The sequence below is a fragment of the Pipistrellus hanaki genome, assembly GCF_964339955.1.
Source record: "Pipistrellus hanaki genome assembly, chromosome: 16".
NCBI lineage: Eukaryota > Metazoa > Chordata > Mammalia > Chiroptera > Vespertilionidae > Pipistrellus > Pipistrellus hanaki.
This window is the reverse complement of record NC_140518.1, coordinates 33,533,363-33,556,598: the sequence shown is the minus strand read 5'-3', so window position 1 is coordinate 33,556,598 and position 23,236 is coordinate 33,533,363. Positions and strand designations below refer to the sequence as shown.

Sequence of the window (23,236 nt, the reverse complement as noted above, 5' to 3'; positions counted from 1 at the left end):
TCTCCTGGCTGAGTTAGGGGGATACCACATGGACAGATGAGGCTGTGGCTACACACCAGCCGATTGTCAGCACAGAGGAGGGCCCCTGCCCAACTTCCACTCACACCACCGCTACCGCCTTTCTAGGAGCCAGACAGGGATGGCTCACCTGCTATCCTACAACAGAAGGCTGCCATGAGACAAGGCAGAGAAAGCTCAGCAATAGGGAGGTGAAGACCAGGGAAGAGCGGAAACATCCTGATTATAATTGAATTTCCCTAGAAGTACCTGATTATGTTTTCTCGCTTCTAGAAATCTGGGGCATAAGAAGGAAATTAATTCAGTTATAGAAAAATAAAGGAAGTTTTTTTCCTCCCACACCTGAATTCATGCACCTCTGGAATTTGAACTTCCTTTTACAAGAGTGAAAACACTGGCGCATCCAACAAGAGGGGAAGCGTTGCAGTGTTATACAGTCCTCTAATGTTCACAAGTACCATGCAACAACATAAAAATATGTTAAGTGGAAACGCAGAATACAAAAATGTGTGTCCTTCCTGATTATCACAGTGTTTAAAAGGAAAACTTAAGAAAATATAGTTGAGCCAAAACTGGTTTGGCTCAGTGGATAGAGCATCGGCCTGAGGACTCAAGGGTCCCAGGTTCGATTCCTGTCAAGGGCATGTGCCTTGATTGCGGGCACATCCCCAGTAGGGGGTGTGCAAGAGGTGGTTGATTGATGTTTCTGTCTCATTGATGTTTCTGACTTTTTATCCCTCTCCCTTCCTTTCTGTAAAAAATCAATAAAATATATTTTAAAAAATATATAGTTGAAATAAAAACTAGGAAATAAAGGTACACAAACATTAAGTGGTTGTTTTCGGATTAGAAAGCTATGGGTCATTTTTTTCTTCCTTTTTTCTGAATTCTCCTCCACGAGCATATTTTTTATAATGAAATTTAGGCATTTAAATATATAAGTAGTGTATATTATTTTACGCATGGCTTGGTCCACGGCCTAGAGCTTTGAAGAGGTTGGAGAAAGGAGGGGGGAAGGTAAGAGGGATTTTTCCAGGCCCTGTTGAACTTTGTTCCGCTCAGCGACTGCGCTGGACATCAGTTGTCTCCTTCTTCCTTCCTGGTAGATTAATGTTGGGTGATGTCATGGACAGAAGGAGCCAAGAAATGACCGGCCACGCTGAATGAATGGGAGCCTCTGTTCATGAGAATACAGGAGAAGTCATATAGTTTACATTTTATGTCAGTGGTTCTCAGAGTGTGCTTTTCAGGTCAGCAGTCTCAGCAACTTGTTAGACATGCAACTCGTCTGGCCCCTTTCCAGACCTACCTGATGATGGCGCCTCAGAGAGGAGCCTACCAAGGTAGATTCTAACAAGCCCCCCTCCCAGGGATTCCGATGCCTGCCAAAGTTTGAGAACCATTTTCTTTTTCTAAGTTTTATTTTAATTTATTCATTATTTTTATTTAATAAAGTTTTACTTTTCAAAATGTACAGCTGGTGGGGCCTGGTGCTCATGCATCTTCCCTCGGTGTTTCCGGTGTGCAGGACTGGAGCTCTGTGCGCTGAAGCTAGTTTAGCCAGTCCTTCCTGAGGAGCTCCCGGGCCGTCCTGGCGAGGAACGGGGTCTCCCGTCTCTCAGAGACCACGGCGGGGCCATGATAAGCCCATCGCCGGGGACTTCCTTTCAGTTCGCCATGTGGTGCTTTGTCAGACAAGACTGGGTGACTGAGCTTGCCCCGAACTCTCCCTTTGGGCCACGCCTTCTTTTTGGCCTCGCCCCAGGTTTGTTCACTGGGCCTTTGTCTTTCTCCGCCGACCTTCCAGCTACTTTCTTCCTGTCGTCATCCTTGGGCAATGGAGAGAAACTTGAAGATCAGTTGTTACCACTGCTGCCTTGATGAGATGTCGAATAAAAAGGTTAATTTATTTTTAAGATTAAGTTTTTTAAAAATAAAATGTTTTATTCCCCCCCCCCCCCCCAATATATTTTTATTGATTTCAGAGAGAGGAAGGGAGAGAAACATCAATGATGAGAATCATTGTTCAACTGCTTCCTGCATGCCACCTACTGGGGATTGAGCCTGCAACCCGGGCATGTGCTCTGACAGGGAATGGAACCCTGACCCCTTGGTGCTTAACCATTGAACCACACCAGCCAGGCAAATGTTTTATTTTTAACAATTCTAGATTTAAAGAAAAATTTCAAAGATAGTACAGAGAATTCCATATACTCACCTGAGTTTTTCCTTTTATTCACATTTTACATTAATATGGTACATTTGGAGAACTGTTCTTTTAATGAATAATCACTGATGAGCTCACTTTATTTTTATTTTTTTAAAAAATATTTTTATTGCCAAAACCAGTTTGGCTCAGTGGATAGAGCATCAGCCTGTGGACTGAAGGGTCCCAGGTTCGATTCTGGTCAGGGGCATGTGCCTTGGTTTGGGCACATCCCCAGTGGGGGGTGTGCAGGAGGCAGCTGACCGATGTTTCTCTCTCATTGATGTTTCTAGCTCTCTATCCCTCTCCCTTCCTCTCTGTAAAAAATCAATAAAATATATTTAAATATATATATATATATATATATATATATATATATATATATATATATATTATTGATTTCAGAAAGGAAGAGAGAGGCAGGGAGGAAGGGAGGGAGGGAGGGAGGGAGAGAGAAAGAGAGAGAGATAGAAAAACATCAATGATGTGAGAGAATCATCTATCGGCCGCCTCCAGTATGCCCCCCACTGGAGATTGAGCTCACAACTCAGGCATGTGCTCTTGACTGGAATCGAACCTGGGACCCTTCAGTCCTGAGGCCAACACTCCATCCACTGAGCCAAACCAGCTAGGGCCTGGTGAGCTCACTTTAGTTACGTCACTGGGGTAGGTATCAGTCCTGAGGCTGGAAGGAGCGGAGAGAAGTGCCATGACCACCATCATCACCTCTGTTCACATTTGAATAAGACTTTAAAATTGGTTATTTCATTTTATTTTCAGTAGATGCCTTTGAAATAAGGTAAGAAATTTATTCCCACTTTACAGATTTAAAAAACCCTAAAGACAAAATTAAATGATTTGCTTTTAATAACTGATATTTATTGTACTTTTCTAATAAACCAAGTCTCCCTGACTAGTTCAGCTCAGTGGATAGAGCACTGGCCAGGGGATTGAAGGGTCCCAGGTTCGATTCCAGTCAAGGGCATGTACCTTGGTTGCGGGTACATCCCTAGGGCAGTGTGCAGGAGGCAGCTCATCGATGTTTCTCTCTCATAGATGTTCTAACTCTCTATCCCTCACCCTTCCTCTCTATAAAAAATAAAATATATTAAAAAACAAAACAAAAAAACCCCAAGTATTATTAATAATATATCAATAATATATGAATAGCAAGTATACACTGAGTGGCCAGATTATGATGATCCCTGAATGCATAATAATCTGGCCACTCAGTGTATATCCTATATAATAAAAGCCTAATATGCAAATTGTCCCCTCGACCAGGAGTTCGACCAGCAGACAGGCCAGCCAACCGTCCATGTCCCCTCCCCCTGGCCAGGCTGGCTGGACCCTACCCATGTACAAATTCATGCATTATGGCCAGATTATTATGCATTCAGAGATCATAATAATCTGGCCACTCAGTGTATATTATCTCATTTAAATCTCCACACAAATAGACAGTGAAATGGAGGCATAGAAAGACTAAGTAACTTACTGTTCGGACACAAAGATTCAAATGTTTGTTTGTTCGTTTCACAGTTTACATTCACAATATTATTTTGTAACTAGAGGCCCGAAGCACGAAATTTGTGCAAGAGGAGGCCTTCCTTCTGGCTGCCGGCACCGGCTTCCCTCTGACACCTGGGACCTGGGCTTTCCTCCAGCCGCCGACGGGCACCCAAAACCTGGGCTTCCCTCACAGACCCGGCTTTGTCCAGAAGGAGAGAAGGATGCCCGGAAGGACGTCTGGTCTAATTAGCATACTAAGCTTTTATTATTATAGATAGTTTCAGATGGACACACAGCTTTAAATAAAGGAAACTACAATTCAAACCTGGGAAGTCTGACTCTGGGGGAGATGTTCATAACCATCCAGCTATAAAATATGATGCCTTTGAAATATTTCAGCTTGGCTACACTAAGTTACATTTCCCTGAGTTCTGTTTTTTTAGTATGTTTTCAGTTAGCATGAGCCACAAAAGAGTTTCTTGAGGGAGCTTAGGAAGGTGGAAATGAAGAAGCAGCAACTTTGTAGCTGACATATGATGCGGATTATCCACTGCCCCACCTCATTGACATGAGGCAGCAGCCATGCATGTAACTGTCTCACCTTCTCCTGAATCTTCCTTCAGCGTCTCTGACTTCCGGGCCAGGTATGGGGTATGAGTGTTTAGCGTCATACAAAGAGCCCTGGCTCCTGCAGGACACCCACACCATCAACACTAGAGGCCACAAGAACTGACACAGGCTCTGGACGATCCTCATGGGCTCCAGAGTATGCCTGTGAATTCCAGCTAATTTTTGCTCTCCTCTACTTTACATCCATTTTCTATTCCCAACTGCCTGCTCTGTGGACTTCAAGTGTCGGACACGAAGGCAATAGCCTTGTTCGTGTGCCCGATGCTTCGAAAGGCCAGAATTCAAAACAATGATTTTTGAATTTGGAGTAAGGAAAGGTTATGGATCAAGAAGGTGCCAACTAGCTGAAACCGGTTTGGCTCAGTGGATAGAGCATCGGCCAGCAGACTGGAAGGTCCCGGGTTCGATTCCGGTCAAGGGCATGTACCTTGGTTGTGGGCACATCCCCAGTGGGGGTGTGTAGGAAGTGGCTGATTGATGTTTGTTTCTCATCGATGTTTCTAACTCTGTCTCTCTACCTTCCACTCTGTAATAAATCAATAAAATATATTATATATTTTAAAAATTGCAAAATCCTTTAAAACAAAAAAAAAAGAAGGCACCATCTGAGAAGATGGGAGACCTAATAGTGCCTTAAATCCATCTTGTTCACTTAAGTAGGTTAAGAGATTTTAAGGGGATAGAGGTAGGCAGAGGTGCTGGTGGGGCAAGTTTTCATTGGAGGAACTTGGAACTTGGCTTTTTATGGTAAAAAAGGCGTCAATACAGTTCTTCCTGGACAAAGCAGACCCTTGGCTTCTGAAAGGATTCAGATGTTCAAGTTCCAGTTATGTCCCTGTCCTTTGTTTCCTGTGGGGGGAGCAAGACTTGGTTTCTTGGTGCAGCTGGAGGTCAAAGTTCTCTTCTCTGCGCATGCTTCAGCTGTATGACCTGCAGATTTGATCTGTTGTTTGTGGGGTGTAACTGTGCTAAAGGAAGTTTATAGTTTTAATTGCATATATCAAAAAGGAAGAGAGGCTAAAAATCAATGTTCAAAGCAACCATGTCAATACATTTTTTAATTTTTAAAAATTGATTTCAGAGAGGAAGGGAGAGGGAGAGAAAGATAGAAACATCAATGATGAGAGTGAATCATTGATCAGCTGCCTCCAGCATACCCCCCACTGGGGATTGAACTCACAACCTGGGCACGTACCCTGACCAGGAATGGAACAGTGGCCTCCTGGTTCATAGCTGCTGCTCAACCTCTGAGCCATGCTAGCCAGACTCAATCAATTTTTTAAAATGACAAATTAAACCCAAAAAACATGAAAGAGTACATAATTAAGATAAGAGCAGAACTTAATGAGGTAGAAAAAATACTTTATCTCAATAATTTCTACATTTTGTTGGAATGGGCAAATATGATACAAATAAAACTTTCTAAAATGAATACAAGAAGAAATGGAAAATATGAATGGTTCTATAGTTAGAAATTAAATGAAATTAACACTTAAAAACATTTCTACAAGTAACTCTAGGCCCAGATGGCTTTATCATTGAACTCCACAAAAATATTTAAGGAGGAAACAATGTTAATTTTACACTGACTTCATCTTTAGGCCTCAGTCTCCTCATCTGTAAAAGGCAGCTGTTGGACCAGCCAAGTTCAGTGTCTGTCCTTGAAACCTCTCAGAGCGCTCTCTGGCAAGCTCTGGTCCTTGGGTGAAGTTGAGGATCTTTGGCTTTCATGGGAAATTATTTCACAATTCTATGGTTTAGGACCTACTGATCCTCAGTGGGTGAATGGGAGTCACCTGGGTCCTGTTCTCCATGCTCTATAATTTGCTATCAACGTTGCCATTCAAATTGAGGTGGGTTCTCTGCCAGTGGTCCCATTATGCTCACCACTGTCCTTTACTCCCAGGGGAGCATAGGAAACTTTAAAGTGTCCTGTAAGAAGAACCCCAGGAATAAGAGTGCATAGCGTAATGGGTGTAATATTAATTTCAAAACCTCAGATTAAAATATACCACCTCAGATTTACCCCTTAAAGCACATGTGTCAAACACAAGGCCTGCGGCCAAATCCAGCCCGCCAGGCCTTGCAATGTGGCCCGCACCGCGCTGTCATCACTGCACTCTGCTGTCAGTTTATGACATTGTCAGTTTATGACTTTTCAGTAAACCATTCAGCCCACGATTTAGGCTGGATTTTAGATTTTGGCTCCTTCTCTGATTGAGTTCGACACCCCTACCTTAAAGCATCAAAACTTGCTTTAACCATCTTGCTAAGAAATGGTGCTAAGGATATTATATCCAGTATTTCTTCCTAAATATAGGTTCACAGGCAAACATTCTTTAGTTCTTTCTCCAGAGTATGAGGTCATCGTGGTGAATATCAGTTATTGTAATCACAGAGAAGCAATCATGGAAATTAAAGCACATATATAGTTATTCCCTCCTACACCAACTAAATCTTTCTAATTTTCTATGTTTGAATTCTTGTCTACCTTTTTTTTTGCTGTTGTTAATCCTCACCAGAGGCTATGTTTTCCATTGATTTTAAAGAGAGTGGACGGAAAAGAGGGACACAGGGGAGGAAGGGAGGGAGGGAGGAAAAGGAGAGAGAGAGAGAGAGAGAGAAAGAGAGAGAGAGAGAGAGAGAGAGAGAGAGAGAGAGAGAGAGAGAGAAACATTGATGTGAGAGAGGCACATTGATGGTTGCCTCCTGCATGTGCCCCGACCAGATCTGGGGATTGAACCTGTAACCGAGATACGTGCCCTTGACCTGGAATTCAACCTGTAACCCCTTGGTGCTTGGGCCAACACTGACCAGGGCTCTATCTACCTTTAAAAATAATGTTCTCCCTACATTTCAGGCTGTTTGCAATCACTTAGGTATTATAAATGCTTTCTAAGTAGCTGCAGATCTCTTTTCTAATGTGCTGCTTCTATTTTTCTGTAAGTTAAAAAAAGAGATTATGAGGCATGTTAATTTTGCATGTAAACTGGAAGTAATTAAACACCACTGAAGGTAGAAAAGTTTTAAGTTAGATGTTAACCTATGTACACAGTCTCTCCCCTTTCATTCCAGCTGATAATAGGTCTTATGCTACTAGTCTCAGGGAGAATGTGTAGCTCCTGTTTAAGAAATGGGAACTGAGCCAAAACCGGTTTGGCTCAATGGATAGAGCGTCGGCTTGGGGACTGAAGGGTCCCGGGTTCAATTCCGGCCAAGGGCATGTACCTTGGTTGCGGGCATATCCCCAGTGAGGGGTGTGCAAGAGGCAGCTGATCGATGACTCTCTCTCATCGATGTTTCTAGCTCTCTCCCTTCCTCTCTGTACAAAATCAATAAAATAAATAAAGAAAGAAAGAAAGAAAGAAAGCGCAATCTATGAATGGAATCAATCATTTTTAAAAAAGAAAGAAAAAAAAGAAATGGGGTCTGAGAGAAGTGAATTTCCTCTCACCAGAGTTTTAGTGTGTTGTTCTTTTTTTTTTAATTTTTAAACATGTTTATTTTAAAGGCATTTTCAGATTTAGCTCTATGATCTCTAGTTCTTCATGGGTAAATTCTCCATTTGTTCCATCTGCTGATTGTCTTTTTTTTTTTTTTTAATATATTTTATTGATTTTTTACAGAGAGGAAAGGAAAGAGATAGAGAGCCAGAAACATCGATGAGAGAGAAACATCGACCAGCTGCCTCCTGCACATCCCCCACCAGGGATGTGCCCGCAGCCAACATACATGCCCCTGACCGGAATCGAACCCGGCACCTTTCAGTCCACAGACTGACGCTCTACCACTGAGCCAAACCGGTTTCGGCTAGTGTTTTTTTTTTTTTGTTTTGTTTTGTTTTATTTTTTTTTATTGATTTCAGAGTGGAAGGGAGAGGGAGAGAGAGAAACATCAATGATGATAGAGAACCATTGATTGGCTGCCTCCTGCACGCCCCTTTGGGGGATCAAGCCCAAAACCCGGGCATGTGCCCTTGACCAGAACCGAACCTGGGATCTTTCAGTCCGCAGACCGATGCTTTTCCATTAAGTCAAACCAGCTAGGGCTCACCAGGGTTTTTTGTTTTATGACCTAGCCCTTGAACTTGAATGGGAAAAAAATTACATATTTATTTTCATTAACCTGTATATGAAATGTAGCATTTCCTTCAGTTATGAATATAGGCAACCAACCACTGCTGTATTAACAGTACCCATGCTCTTTTCATAAGCAGAAATCAGCTATTTTTCATATCCTATTATGGTTGTTGCAATATGTTGAAATATTGTTTACATTTATCACTACTTCAAAAGTATAAAGTTATTAGATCCATCACTAGATCCTAGTATTCAATTCTTTTTTTTTTAAAAAAAGAATCACTATACATTACTATATCATGTCTGTTTTTTGAAGTATTTTTATAATCGTACATCAATATTTCCCCACAGGCTGGTGGAAGGGAAAAAAAGCAAGAGCAGAGAGGGCTGTGAGAATGAGAGCAGGAGCACTGGGTCCTGGGGAGGGCATGGCTACTCACAGCATCCAGGGACTATGTCCCAGGCCACCAAGTTGGGAGTGGAAACTGTTGGCAGAGCCACTGTGCCCTGAGGGGATCGATGCCTGAGGGCCTGATGCCCTGCCCCCAACAAAAGCTCTCCCAAACTGTGCATAACTCACAGGGGACTCCCCAAAAAGCCACGTTCCATACAACTGAGTTTGACAAATAAAATGTATGGCAGTTTGAAGGCTCCTCTAGTGACTACAAGGCATATAGCGTCATTACAGGACTTCTGTGCGTTGTAAACATCAGCATGTGGGAAAGGTCAAGCATCTGTCTCAGACTGCGAGGTCTAGCCCGGACTTGCTGTGCATGTACGGAAGTTAAATGAAAGTGAACTCCCCTTTGTGTTATAGCCGCGCAGTCTCATGTATGACAAGTGAATACTTTTTAAAAAACAGCTGTAATCAGGGACCTTTGAGGGAATTCCTGAGCAGTGAGCGGCTCTGTTTCGGATGGGGGCTGACGTACGGCAGTCTGCGTGTGTGCCAGGGCTGGGAGAGGCCATATATAGTCCTGGTCTCTCCATTTGCTGCCTCACTGCTGAGGGGACCAAAACGGGACCCCGGACATCTTGGCACTGAGTCCAGTCTCCAGTGCCTCCATTAGAGTCTATACTCCAGCCTCATAGACCAATACAGTTCTCTGTCTCAGTTTCTCCCATTTCTCTATTTCAGAGATAAATTCTCAACTCATGGGCTAAAAGAAGGACCAGCCAAAGATTCTTCCTCCTCCTTTCTATCCTGTCCACAAATCCCCTCCCCAAAATTAAATACCCATTTGGGGTGAGGAGGACTAGCCCTGCTCCCTTCAACTCTTAGGAAGAGCTTGCTTTCCAATTCCTGCGACCTCTCTTCAGGCCTTTCTTACCCTCAATGCACCCCAACCTCTGCAGGGAGAAGAGGGAGAGTATGAGAGAGAGGTAGGGGTAGCGTCCAAATTTTTGTTATTCCCTGAACCTTGACTTTGGCCGTCTATAGCTGAGCCTGGTGTGGGAAGGAGAGTCTTAGGCCTCAGCTTGCCAGACTGCGCAATGGATCAGCCGAGGCAGGCTCCTCCCCACCCCCAGATAGTGTCAGCAATTCCAAAGGCAACATTTTCTAAGGTTGACTGTCTTGCCCTTGGATGAAGCTCTGGGCAGGATTAAGCTAGTGGCTATAGATCCTTCTCCTTCATCTCTATTGCCTCTGCAAGCAACAGGGAGGCAAGGTGATGGAGAGACAGGAGACCGGGGTTCTAGTCCAGTATCTGCCAGTAACGTATCCCTCGTCCATCCAAGTCTCTTCTCCATTTTTATTTAATTTAATTTATCTTTTTAAAATACATCTTATTATTTTACAGAGACGAAGGGAGAGGAATAGAGAGAAACATTGATCAGTTGCCTCTTGCAAAACTCCTACTGGGGATGTGCCCGCAACCAAGGTACATGCCCATGACCGGAATCGAACCTGGGACCCTTCTGTCCAACATTCTATCCACTGAGCCAAACACCTAGGGCTCTTCTATTTTCAATTACAGTTAACATTCAATATTATTTTGTATTATTTGTAGGCAGATTTGTTAGTTCTACCTGATAGACCCTCCCTTCCTCCAACTGATGGACGGAGAATAATGTAAACTTCACCTGCAGCCGGACATTCCTGAGCACTGAACCAATCAGCGCCTGCCAAATACCCTAAGCCCCGTTTCCTAAGTCCCTAGGTCCCTAATCATATGCCTAACATGAAACCACCAATCAGCGTGTGCCGAGTGCCCTAAGCCCCGTCCCCTCTTTTCTCCCCTTAAACGGTGCCTGCACCCTGCCCCTCACTCTCTCTTTCCCCTCTGAAGGCAGCTGGCAGTGGTCTTCTCTCCAATAAATCCTGTGTCCTGATCCCGGTCTCCAGCCTCTGTTTCCTCTTTCACTACCCTAATCCAAAGCACACTGGAGCCTGGTCCCCTAGGTTGACTGAAGATGCCTAATTAATTTTCTTCCCTATCAACCTCCACTCCTCCCCACTCCTTTCTCAGGTGAACACAATTTACCTGACTCTGCTCTCTCTTGAACTCTCTAAGTCAGTATCTCTCCCAGTGTGGACCACCACCCTTAAGAGAATCAGCCAGGGTGCTTGTTAAAAATGCGGATTCTCAGTCCCCTCCTCAGACTGAATCTGAATCTGACTCTGGAGTGCAGCTCTGGAACCTGATGCTTAACAAGCTCCCCAGATGATCCGTGTGCTCACTGATGTTTGGGAGCTGTTGCTCTAAGTGCTGCCATTAGGGAGCTCAGGCCAAGGTCAACTCCAGGTACATTCAGACACTCTCCCAACAGTTCCCCATAAGGAACAAGTCAAATCCCATCTTCTCATGACCTTTCCGCTACTTCCACCATCTCCCCTCCCTCCCCGGCCCCCGCAGGGATAAGAAGATATTGTAGCATCTGTGTATACAAGATGTGCATCCCAGCATTGTGTACAGTAAAGAAAAACAAAGCAGCTGCCTGCCCATGAACTTCTGCTCCAATAATATAATGGTATATCTTTCCAATGGAATGCTCTGTAACTATTGAAAGTGACTTTTTGCTTTTTGTTATGCAAAGTGCTGAGGTCCTAGAAAGCCTCAGCGTATTGTTTGTGGATTCCAAAGAAATAACCTGAGGACTGGCTGTGAAAGACATGGATTATTAGGACTGACGTGCGCAGTGTGCACCGTTAGCAACCGACTGTGACGTGTACTGGCTGCCACCGGTGAACTTGTCCCACTAAAGTCCCATCTGGTTTGTGGATGGGTCACACTGGTGGCAGCCTGCCGGTGCTATTGTTTTGCCGTTGCTCAGATTTTCCCAACACAAGTACTGAAAACAGAAAATCAGGGCACGCAGGGGGCGGGGGAGGTGCCTGTGCACAAACTGTGTGAGATCAAAACTCCAGCCATTTACAACCCAGTTCACATCTAGAAGCAGTTTCTCTCCAGCCTCTCTTAGACTGAGCTGCTGGCCAGTTTCCCAAGCTCTCACAACCCACTTACAGATGCCCTTCACTGTATTTCCACAGGGTGGGAGGAAGAGTTGGAACATGGGAAGGAGCCCATGTTCCCACTTATCATATATTTTTATTATTGCATCTCCACTTCCTTCTTCCTTTCTTTTTAAAATTGATTTGAGTGTGTGTGTGTGGGAAGCATCGATTGGCTGTCCCCTGCATGCCCCCGACTTGGGATCAAACCCGAAGCCTGGGTATGTGCCCTGAACAGGAATCAAACCCACCTTCTCATATATACAGTTTCACACTCCAATCAACTGAGCCACACTGTCCGGGGCTTTTATTTATTTATTTATTTATTTATTTATTTATTTAATGTGCCCCAGGCATGAAACAGCTCTGGCCACCAACATTAGCATCAAGGTAGGATAAACTTAGGACATTACGTCTGCCTTGCCCCTGACTGTTTTAAGAGCGACACCAACACTCAGGTGTCTCCCTGCCCAATGCCAGGGAATCTGCATGTCTGCTTTCACTCAATCTTTATAAAGTATGTTAAATTATACAGTTTCTACTTTTGTTTGAATTTTCTACATAAGTAGACAGCTATATATATATATAAAAGCCAAGCGATCAAAGTGCAGAACGACCAGAAAGACCAGTGGCTCAACATTCTGGAAAAAGGGGCTGCGCATAGATGATTAAAGAGTCCGTGGAGGAAAGATGGTTTTGAAAGGCATTGGGTTTAGAGGGGCTTCAGCTGAAGGAGCTAGAAGACTCTCCTTATCTCAGGACTCTGTGCTTTTATTAAACACATTTTGTTCCAGCCGAAACCAGTTTGGCTCAGTGGTAGAGCGTCAGTCTGTGGACTGAAAGGTCCCAGGTTTGATTCCGGTCAGGGGTATGTACGTTGGTTGCAGGCACACCCCCAGTAGGGGGTGTGCAAGAGGCAGCTGGTCAATGTTTCTCTCATCGACGTTTCTAGCTCTCTCTCCCTCTCCCTTCCTCTCTGTAAAATATCAATAAAATATATTAAAAAAACAAAACAAAACAAACAAACAAAAAAACAAACACATTTTGTTCCAAGGCAAGGTGGAAATACACACTTCAAAAGGTAAGGTATCAAAGGGTTTACAGAGATTGTTAGTTTGGGGAATAGCCTACAGCTGTTCAGGTTTGACCAATAGGAGGCCATAAAATGCCCTGAGCTGTCTGGCAGCAAACACAGCAAACAATCCTATTCAGGTTTGGGGGAAGTGCCATTTAGCATTTCCAACAGGTAAACTACTCATGTGGCTCACCCTTGTTGAGCCCACCAAGTCCCATTAACCTTTTGATGGAACTCCTGTAATTATTACATGCTGGAATTGGTTCTTTGCAGCTATGATGCGCATTGTGGCAACCAACTGGCCTGATGGAGAGCAGGGCTGGCCAGCCAACCACCAGTAGGCCCTCTGCCCTGCTGGCCCCACCCCCTGATTGGCCCCCTAAACTCCAATCACTGAAGTGTGACCTTCAGTGGTTGTAAGTAAGAAAATGCTTTCCAGCCTTCATAGACCAGGAACCTGAATGATGAGTGATCAGGTGGAAAATTGCTCACGGTCTGGACCATTAGTCAGGTGCCCAGCACAGCCACCATCTTTCCAGCTCCAAATGGGCCCCTCGCACCGCAATGCAGCCAGGTGTCCAGGAGAGGAGCCCCGCACAACCACCATCTTCTTACGTTCTCTCTCCACTGTTTATTACCAAAGAGGGCAGCCTCATCACACCACGACCTCTCTTTAGAGTAGGGGTGTCGAACTCAATCAGAGAAGGGGCCAAAATCTAAAATCCAGCCTAAATCGCGGGCCGAATGGTTTACTGAACAGTCATAAACTGACAATGTCATAAACTGACAGCGGAGTGCAGTGATGACAGCGCGGTGCGGGCCACATTGCAAGGCCTGGCGGGCTGGATTTGGCCCGAGGGCCTTGTGTTTGACACGTGTGCTTTAGAGGGTTTGTCAGTGGGGAACTAAACCGCATTACCTGTCCAGGGAGAGGCTTAGAAACAGAAGCTGAAAGTGTCCCTGACACTAAAGCACCTTTGAAGCTTCAACTCATCCGAAAGCCAACAGCAAACATGCATACACCCTGCAAAGGTCTTTGACACTAATAACTCCCCCTGGCTAACCCTGTCCCCAGTCAGCCCCCCATCTGATCGGGGGAGGATGGCCAGACCCATCCGTGCACAAATTCTTGCACTGGGCCTCTAGTTATCTTTATAATTTAAAAAACACAGTGAAATACAAAATACAAAAACATCTAGAAGCATTTTCTGATATTTTTTTTAAGGAGCTGGTTTAGATTATTCAACAAGTCCTGTTAACATATATCTTTAAATTATCCAAGGAAGTACTATAGGAAATTTTTCTAGATCTAAGGGCCTGAGTTTCCAGATTAAAAGAGCTCACTACAAGGCTAGCACCAAAAGCAAAAACAAAAACAAAAAACAGCAGATGTTTGTCATTAAATTACAGAACACCAGGAATAAAAAGAAGATCCTAAGCACTTACAAAGAGAAAACAGGAAAAACAGGCCAAATACAAAGTATCAAGAATCAGAGTGGTGCCCCAACTGGTTTGGCTCAGTGGATAGAGCGTTGGCCTACGGACTGAAGGGTCCCAGGTTCGATTCCGGTCAAGGATATGTACCTTGGTTGCAGGCACATACCCAGTAGGGAGTGTGCAGGAGGCAGCTGATTGATGTTTCTCTCTCATCGATGTTTCTAACTCTCTATCCCTCTCTCTTTCTCTCTGTAAAACCGCCCCCCCCCCCCCAAAAAAAAAAAAAAAGAATCAGAGTGGTGTTTGGAACATTTGGGGAAAAGTAGTGAAATAGAGATAAGCACACAGAAAACTAAGCAAGTGAAAAATGGCAAATAATAATTTCAGGGAAACCAAACAGTTGTTCAAAAAATAAAAATTAAAAATTAAAAAAAGAAATAAAACATAGAGTACTGAAGTCAGCATAATATAATGCCTAGAATTGATCAAATGAAATTGGAACGTATGCATATGATTTAGAAATATGGTTAAAAACAAGGAGAAAAGTTAAAGTAATTGAAAGTAATTGCCTCTGGGGAATGGGACAGAGTTTGTAAAAGACTGTTGTATTTTGCCATAAGCCTGTAGCACACTCATTATTTTTATAATAAAAGCTGGAACACACATACCCTGCTGATGGAATATAAAATGACGCAGTCATTAATTTAAAAAGTTAAACATAGTGTTACCATATGACCCGGCAATTCCACTCCTATGAATATATTCAAGAGAACTGAAAACAAGTGTTCAAACAACAACATGTACGAGAATAGTTCACAAGAGCCAAAAAGCGGAAACAATCCAAATGTCCATCAGCCGATGAATGGGGAAGTAAAATGTGGTTTATACATCCTCTGGTGGAATATTATTCAGCCACAAAAATGAAGGATTGATGCCCGGCTGCAGTGACTCCATGGTTCAGCATCAACCTGTTCTAATCCAAAACTGTTGAGACCAGTTGTTCTCATGCAAAATTGTTGATTGTGCACCAATAAGGGACGCATACAAATAACAACAAAGGACAAATTGGGGTGAGCACCTTAATAAAATGACAAACCAAGTATTATGGAGTTTCAAAGGAGGGAGAAGTCATGGATGGAGGACTCAGGAAGAATGGGTGAAGTGCAATGTATGATGGAACTTAATGTATAGGTTATGGACAGTTGAAATAGTGGAACAGAGAAGAGGGGCATTTCAACAAGAGAGGCCAGTTTGGGGAGAGAGAGAAAGAGGGAAAGGCGAGGAGAGAGAGAGAGAGAGAGAGAGAGAGAGAGAGAGAGAACTCAAAGAATGTTCAGAGACCAGATCATAGTGAGTTTGGCTGGAGGGTGGCTAAACATGGGAAGAAAAGAGTGGGACTCTGTCCTGAACGGTCTTTCTCAAATGCTAGGGTGAAGTCATATTAAATATAAATGGAAGAGTCAATATCGTAGAGATGCCAATTCTCTCAGAATTGATCTTTATATTTAATGAAATAACAATAAAACATCTCGAAAGGATTTTTGTAGAGAACTTAGTAAAATGGTTCCTGAGTTTATCTGGAAACATAAACTTGTGAGAAGAGTTAGATAATAAAAAGCTATGGTGCTGCCGAAGCCGGTTTGGCTCAATTGGTAGAGCATCGGTCTGCGGACTGAAAGGTCACAGGTTCGATTCCGGGCAAGGGCATGTACCTTGGTTGTGGGCACATCCCCGGTAGGGGGTGTGCAAGAGGCAGCTGGTCGATGTTTCTCTCTCATCAACGTTTCTAACTCTCTATCTCTCTCCCTTCCTCTCTGTATAAAAATCAATAAAATATATTTAAAAAAAAAAAAAAAAAAAAGCTATGGTGCCCTAGCTGGTTTGGCTCAATGAACAGGGCGATGGCCTATGGACCAAAGGGTCCTGGGTTTGATTCCGGTCAAGGACAGGAACCTTGGCTGCAGCCTCCTCCCCAGCCAGGGGCCTGGTTGGGGCATGTACAGGAGGAAACCAATGGATGTGGTTCTCTCACATAGATGTTTCTGTCTTTCCCTCTCTCTTCCACTCTCTCTAAAAGGTCAATGGAAAAATATCCTCAGGTGAAGATGAACAAAAACAAAAAAATATCTATGGTAATTAAAATAAAAGTGTACATGTATAGAAATAGGTAGACAGATCAATGAAACAAGCCTAGAAATAAACCCAAGCATATATGGGAACTACATAAATTACTAAAAAGACAATTCAAATTGATGGATTAAAAACGGTGTTCAAATGAAATAAGCCAGTCACAAAAAGGCAAACGCTGTGTGATTTCCCTTATATAAGCTATCTAAAATAGTCAAATTCATAGAAACACAAGTGGAATTGTGGTTACCAGGGCCTAGGGGGAGAGAGACAAGGGGAATTAAGGGGAATTGTTGTTTAATAGATATAGAGTTTTTTGTTTTAAAAAATATATATTTTATTGACTTTTTACAGAGAGGAAGAGAAAGGGACAGAGAGTTAGAAACATCGATGAGAGAGAATCATCGATCAGCTGCCTCTTGTACACCCTCCACTGGAGATGTGCCCACAACCAAGGTACATGGCTTGACCGGAATCGAACCTGGGAACTTTCAGTCCTCAGGCCGACGCTCCATCCACTGAGCCAAACCGGTTTTGGCAGATATAGAGTTTTTAGTCTTGCAAGTTGAAAGTTCTGGAGATCTGTTTCACAACAATGTTAAAATTAACACTACCGAACTGTACAGTTCAAAATGGTTAAGACTGGCCAGCATGGCTCAGTGGTTGAGTATCACCTATGAACCAGGAGGTCACGGTTTGTTTCCTGGTCAGGGCACATGCCTGGGTTGCTGGCTTGATCCCCAGGGTGGGGTGTTCAGGAGGCAGCCAATCAATGATTCCCTCTCATCATTGATGTTTCTCTCTCTCTCTCTCCCTTTCTGAAATCAATAAAAAAAAAATAATTTAAAAAAATGGTTAGGACTGTAAACTTTATGTTATATGTATTTTACTACAATAAAAAACCTTAATGGTAGTGAAACATTCAGCTAGCCATTAAGAAAAGGTCCATACCTCACTAGATTCCAGACAGATTAGATGTAACAATAGTGAATATTTAAAGAATGAACACCAATCCTCTTCATACTCTTCCCAAAAAATTGAAGAGGAAGGAATATTTTCATACTCACTCTAGAAGATTATCCTGAAGCAAAAATCAGACAATGATACTACAAAAAAGAAACCTATTCCAATATCCCTTATTAATATTAATGCAAAGTCCTCAACAAAATACTAGCAAACCGAATTCAACAGCATATTAAAATACACTATGACCAAGTGGGTCTACTCTTGGAATGCAAAGAAAGTTTAACATATGAAAATCAATTAATATACCACATAAATTGAATGAAGGGGGGAAAACCAAATGATTATCTCAACTGATGGAGACAAAGCATTTGACAAAGTTTAGCACCATTTTTTTTTTTTTTTTTTATAAAAACACTCATCAAATTAGGAACAGAAGGAAACTACCTCAAGATAATAAAGGCTATCCATAAATGAAAAGCGCTAATGGCATATTCAACTGTGAAAGACCAAAAGCTTTTTCTCTAAGATGAGCAGCAATAAAACAAGAATGCCTGCTTATGCCACTTCTGTTCAACATAGTACTGGAAGTTCTAGCCAGATCAATTAGGCAAGGAAAAGAAATAAAAAGCATCAAAATTGGAAAGGAAGAAGTAAAATTACCTCTGTTCACAGATGACATGATCTTATACGTAGAAAACCTCCAAGATTCCAACAAAAAGAGGTAGAATAAACAAATTCCGCAAAGTTGCAGGATGCAAAAATCAATACACAAAAATCAGTTCCATTTGCAGCAGCATTAAAAAGTATAAAATACTTTTGAATAAACATAACCAACAAGGTTTGTATTAGTTTGCTAGGGCTTCCACAATAAACTACCATAGGTTAGGTAGCTTAAACAACAGAGATTTATTTTCTCACAATTCTGGAGGCTTGGAGGTCCAAGATGAAGGCATCAGCAGGTTTGGTTTCCTCTGAGGTCTCTCCTTGGCTCCAGATGGGCATCTCCTTGCCGTGTCCTTTCTCGGCTATCCCTCTGTGTGGTCTGTGACCGAATCTCTTCTTATAAGAACACCGGTCATATCGTATTAAGGACTACTCTGAAAACTTGACTTGGTGTGGGTCTTTTAAAATTCATTCAGTTTGGTACACAGTGAACTCTTTTAATTTGAAGACTTGTTATCTCAGCTTCAGGAAATTTCTTGCATTCTTTTTCTTTTCATCCTCATCCGAGGGAATGCTTTCACTGATTTTACACAAACAGGAAGGGATAGGGAGAGAAAGAGAAAAGCATCAGTTTGAGAGAGAAACATCCATGGGCTGCCTGATCTGGGATCCATCTGCAACTTAGACAGGAGCCGCGACCTTTTGGTTTCCAGGTTGGCGCTCCCACCTACTGGGCCACACCATCCTGGGCAAGTCGTTGACCTTTTTACTTCTATTGTAAAATGGGGAAGCTAATGCTCAGTCTACTTCTGAGGGTAAAAATTAGTGCAACCGCGTTGAAAAGAAAAATGAAATATATTTATTTATTTTTAATTTTTTAAAATTTCTTTATTGATTAAGGTATCACATATTTGTCCTCAAACCCCCATTCCAATCCCCCATCCCTCCCCAACTCATTGAAATACATTTAATAATGCTTCCTGATCGAGGCAGGTGAAGAAATACAAAGAAAATGGACTTGATGTCATGTGGGTGTAAGACCTTGAACAAAACGATCCCCAGTTTTCCCTCTGGAAATGAGACTACTCTTTCTTACCCCACAGCTCATCTGCGATGTTTACATGAGACATCACAGGAGAGTCCTGTGGCACAACAAACGCTCATTGCCCGCCACCAAATCTAAAAGCCGTCTCCCCCGCCCCACTTCCATCCTCATATTTCCTGACCAATCCCAGAGACTATGATTTAGTAAGTCTGCAGTGAGGTCCAGAAAGCAACTTTTAAAAAAATAATTTACATTTGTCAAAAAAAAAAAGTTACCTAGCAGATTCTAATGCAGGAACCTCCACCAAGGACTCAGCTCGCTACCACGCCCCCCTCCCTTTTCTTTTCTTTCTTTTCTTTTTTTTTTTTTTTTTTGTCAGTAGGAGCCGCAAACTCCAGGTCTCGCGATAGTTTGTTCTTCCTTCAGACTCTACTACAGATCTCGCGAGGTGTTCATTGTCCAATCGCGAGGCTGGATGGCTGCCCAAGATGGCGGCGCGCTGGGAGCGTAACATCTGCGTTTCCAGGAGCTTCGCGCTGCCTGTGGTGTGAGACCAGGGGTTTAGCGGCCCCCTCCAGATTGGTGGTTTGGCTGGAAGTTGGCCCACAGAGGTAAGTCACTTGTTATCTTTCGCGATGGTTACGAGTTCACTTAGTTCATGTGCATCCCCCAGGTTCCTCATGCTCGGGTGCTGGACTTCGGGGGAGTCTAGGGAGAGAGAGAACCCGACGGGGTTGCAGCGTGGGGGGTGAGGAGTTGACTAATAGGATGGAGGCTACGACTAAAGTAGGGAAGGCCCCTGGGGCTGAGGAGGTTCAGAGAGATGGGAAACGGAGGCGGGGAGGCAAACTGAATGGATAGCATGAAGGCGCGCGACTGTGGGAGAGATGGAGAACTGGCCGTGGCGGGATTAGAAGGAAAAGTCGGGTTCATGAAGGAAGGCAACGAGGAAAAAGGAGAGATTGGGGTTGGAGTGGGAGGAATTTGTTAAGAAGGCATTCGAAACTCTGAAGGCGAAATGTAGATTGCGTTAAGGTGCGTGGTAGTTGAAAGAAGATTATTTGAGGGTCAAGAGAAACCAAGGAAACAGTAGCTTCAGGGTTCGTCTACTTTGGTTTTTTCGACCGACTCGGTCAGCCCAGAAGGAAAAGCCCCAAACCTTAGGCCTGAGCCTCTTTGGGAGTCAAGACAGGCGGCCTTTCACCACGAATGAGGTGCTGTGTTTCAGTGGCTTGGATAGTGAAAAGAGTTACACACACATCAGTGTGTGAAAAGAGTTACACACACATCAGTGTTTTCAGTCAACGAATACCGAGTGCTTACTCTCCCAGGACCTGATTGCCCAATTTGATGCTGGGAAATCGCGGTGAACAAGACAGACAAAAGATTTTCCCTCATGAAGCCCACTGGCATGGCAGGTTTAAAAAAAAAAAAAGAAAAAAAGTGAAAGATCTGGAATGTATGGAATGTCAAATGGGTAAGTTCTGTGTAGAAGTTAGAAGCAAGTTAGGGAAACCAGGAGTGCGGTCACTGCTCAATTTTAAGTAAAGATAGTATGAGAGGCATCTGTGAAGTGATATCTGATTTAAAGACCTGAACAAGGCCAGGGTATCTTGCATGTATGTATTTCTGGTTCAAAGAAAAGTCCACGCAGAACAAACAGCAAATACAAAAGTTCTGAGGCAGGAGTATACCATAATTAAAAAAAACAAAAAAAACAAGGAGGCCAGCGTAGCTAAAAGCAGGATGAGCCCGGAAGAGGAAAGTAGATTAGGTTAGAGAGAAGGAAGTGACAGTGCTAATAGCAGGTAAGAGGTGACACTGAACTAAATTGAGGAACATGCTAGATTTAGCTAAGAACCCATTGTTTGTTATGAGGAGCTTGATTAGCAAAGAAGTGGCTTTACTGACCAAAAAGGTTGAGTAATGTAGGAAATGAGTTGAATCTGCCATATGTGAACGAAAAAGGGTCTATATAATAAACCTGACAGGCTCATGGGGGCCACGTGGCAGGCCTGATAAGCTCGGTCACCAAAATAACCACACATCTCGGGTCTGATCATAAATTCCAATCGGACAGGTCCTAGTGGCTAGTTACATCCCAGGCCTGTAGCTCTCTTAGCAAAGGTCAGTCTTTATCTTAAGTGAGCCCTGTCCATTGGTCTTATGCATTTAGGATAACATACCTTTAAAATGTCAGAGTGAATGAAGAAAACTGAAAAGACCCGTATGTCTGGAGCAATGAGGCTGGAGGGATAGGCAGGGCCTAGATGATCTATACCTTGTTAATGGTTTTGGACTTTATCAGTCTAATAGCTTTAGAAGCCACTGAAGGGGTTTAGCAAAAAATATTCAGATTTGCGTGGGATGGGGGAGAGAAGACTTGTCTGCAGTGTGAAAAGTGGATTGCAGGGGCAAGAGTGGTTATAGAGAGATCACTTATCATAATCCAAGAAAGATGGTAATGACCTTGGACAGTTAGAGATGTGTCGTTGTGAAGGGTGAAAAGTTACCATGAAATAATCAGGAGATAGAGAATATTCAGGACATGGTGTGTTTGGAATTGGGGAGGTGGGATGGTGAAGATACTAAAGATTTCTGGATTGTGCACCACAAGAAAGATAGTGGTGTCATTCATTGAAATAGGGAAGATCAGATGAGGACCATTTTGGGGTGGATAGAAATTATTTAATTTTGGACATGTTTGTGCATGAAATATTTTTGAGCCAACTGGTGGGCAGTTGGATGTATGATTTGGAAAGGTCTGGGGTGAAGACAGTTCTTTTTTGAAAATGGTTGTTAAATTTGCAGTGTAGAAAGCTGTCAAAAAACTTTCTGAAATAGAGTGAACAGATTTACGACTATGTAAAATTACATCTCAAACAAAGCTTGCAAAGAAAAGGTGCTTGTGCTAGGGGATATGGCTTTACCGGGGAGTTCAAGGAAGGAAAGATGTTCCTGAAGAAGAGATACTTGAAGTGTGATAGTAAGGATGAGTGGGTGAGGAGGGCTGGGATGATATGGAAGGGGAGGAGGACATTGTAGATAAATGATTTTTAACTGGTATGCCGCAAGAATTTTTAAAACATGTAATACCTGACTATTTAGTCAGGTTGAAAAAAAAGGCAACAGCCAACACAATAATAGCTGTCCTGTGTGAATACATAAATAAATAAATTTTTATCAGATCAGTAAGAAATATAATATATTTTTTGGTGTACCGCAGAATTTAGTAATTAGTTTAAGAGCCATGAGATGAAAAAGGTTGAAATCACTCTTAGAGACAGAAGGAGTAACCTCTGTTTTGTAAAGACCCTATTGCCAGATGGAGGAATAGAAAATGAGCTCAGGGGGGTGTGTGTGAGCTGATAGTGAAGAAATAGGTGAGCCCACACCAGGCTGGACCTTATTTGTAAGATGAAGTAAGGTTTTTTGTTTTTATCCTAAGAGTAAGGTTTTGAGCAAGGATGTAAAGAGATTTGTGTTTAGAAATGATCACTTCAAAGTGGAAAAAGGAATGGAGAGAATAAAAGTAGAGTCGGGGACCAATTAAGAGACACTTATAGCAATCTAGGTAATTTGTATTTGGCTTATATTGATGGAAATAGATAAAAATTGATGGATTTAGGAAGTTTTTAGCAGATTAAATCCACATGACTGTTATTTCTTGGAATATGAGAGCGATAGAGAGCTATCAGGTGACTCCTACATAATACTGTTTAGATGAATGCTCATTATAAAAAAAGAGTGGAAAATGCAGAATGGTATAAAGAAAAGGAAAATCACCTACCATGCAGTGCAGAGATATGTAATATTTTTAAATATTTTAAAATTACCAACTACTTAGAGATTTACTAAACCACTGGCCTTTCTTCTAGTTTTAATTTATTGCTATAAATACATTAACTTTTTTCCTCTTTATAATCTGGTAGAAGTCAAATTATGTTTGTTTTCATTTGGTTCTAGCTACCTAGGAGTGACAAAGCTGACATTTATAAAGGAAGTTGGAATAGAAGATAATTTT

The 23,236-nt window shown here is 42.6% G+C and overlaps 1 protein-coding gene and 1 long non-coding RNA gene across 2 annotated transcripts in view; one reads left to right on the top strand and one right to left on the bottom strand.

Annotated features, from left to right (window-relative positions):
• Positions 1 to 1,466: 1,466 nt before the first annotated feature.
• Positions 1,467 to 19,586, bottom strand: LOC311611182. Its single transcript, XR_014793080.1, has 3 exons — positions 19,488 to 19,586; positions 18,165 to 18,747; positions 1,467 to 1,894 (listed from the first exon to the last, which is right to left on the bottom strand). It is a non-coding gene; the product is annotated as an uncharacterized lncRNA (long non-coding RNA).
• A 91-nt stretch (positions 19,587 to 19,677) lies between these two features.
• The window catches only part of METTL16 (methyltransferase 16, RNA N6-adenosine), a 66,665-nt gene continuing 63,106 nt past the window's right edge, over positions 19,678 to 23,236 (top strand). The window contains exon 1 of the mRNA XM_084863000.1: positions 19,678 to 19,823. The gene's annotated coding sequence lies outside the window, so the exon portion shown is untranslated. The remainder of the gene's footprint in view (positions 19,824 to 23,236) is intronic.